The sequence below is a fragment of the Octodon degus genome, unplaced genomic scaffold (genome assembly GCF_000260255.1).
Source record: "Octodon degus isolate 3935 unplaced genomic scaffold, OctDeg1.0 scaffold00115, whole genome shotgun sequence".
Taxonomy (NCBI): domain Eukaryota; kingdom Metazoa; phylum Chordata; class Mammalia; order Rodentia; family Octodontidae; genus Octodon; species Octodon degus.
In genome coordinates this window covers 3,591,384-3,592,634 of record NW_004524691.1, presented here as the reverse complement: position 1 = coordinate 3,592,634, position 1,251 = coordinate 3,591,384, and the positions used below count along the sequence as shown (strand labels likewise).

The window sequence follows — 1,251 nt, the reverse complement described above, 5'->3', positions numbered from 1 at the left end:
TTATGATATTTCCCTTTCTTTTCCTATACCTTTGATTTGATATAATCATCTGGGTGAATCCTGACATTAGGGTAAACAAAATCAAGCATCCACTTTATAGTTACGAATCTCAGCATACATATGCAAATGGAGTTTGTCAATTCACAGATTCTGGCCTAAGCGTTCCTCTCTAGATTGATGATTCACCAACTCAGGCCCTGCTCTTCTTTAAGTGAATAATTATGTGGTGTATAACTTTCTTTTTTTTAATTTTCTCTTAATTATTTAAAAATTTCCAAGTGTGTTTACATTATAAGTTGTATAATCAAACTGTTACTTGTTCATAAAATTTTTAAATCTCTCAGCCATTTATTTGGGTTTCAAGATATTCCAACTTTTCCCCCTCAGTATTAGAAGCAGCTCAGTTAGTGACAATAAAGACTTATTTCTAATATACATATATGTTAATTTTGATGTACTAAATAGAGGCTTTGCACACAGGTCAGATAGAGTCTCATAAATGCATTTGGATAGTCATTGATATAGAAAATATGATTTTATAAGTCAATTATTATTCTATACTCTGTCATAATAAAGAGTGATATTTATGGTATTATATGTAAATAAATTATATCTTATAATCTTTATTAGTAGTCTATGTTTTACAAAATTGTCCCTCTGAACTAAAACACAATTATAGCTCTACAATTAGAACATACAAATGATTAAAAACATCATCAACTAGTAAACATGTAAGTATAACATAACTTATTTTGAAAATTTGATATTTGGTGGCTTCAGTCAAATATATGTAAATTTAATTTTATTTACATTAATAACTGCTTTGCCCAACAAGAAAACATAAAGCTTTAAGAATATTCACACATTATATATTTTAGGATTGAAATTATTGTTTCTCCCACGTATTCACTCACATTCTTCATATTTGCACACGTACATAATGAACTATTAGTTACTAGATTTATATTCATCATAATCTATTCGTTATAAAGACTTGACATTTGGGCCAGTGAGATAGCTCAGCGGACTGTGCTGCTTAGGCACGTGTGGAGACCACGTTTGATCCCCAGCACCACAAGCAGCATGCCCGCCCCTCCCCCTGTCCCCGGCACCCTGGCACACTGAGCCGGCCACCAAGACCGGGTGTCATGGTGCATGCCTGTAATCCCAGTGCTGGGGAGGCTGAAAACAGGAGGATCGCTACGAGTCTGAGCTGCGCAGTGAGATCCTGTACAAAAACACACGAATTTA

At 34.0% G+C, this 1,251-nt stretch overlaps 1 protein-coding gene across 1 annotated transcript in view; it reads left to right on the top strand.

Moving 5' to 3' along the window:
• Window positions 1–1,251, top strand: part of Veph1 (ventricular zone expressed PH domain containing 1) — a 274,142-nt gene that overhangs the window by 230,511 nt on the left and 42,380 nt on the right. The window lies entirely within an intron of this gene.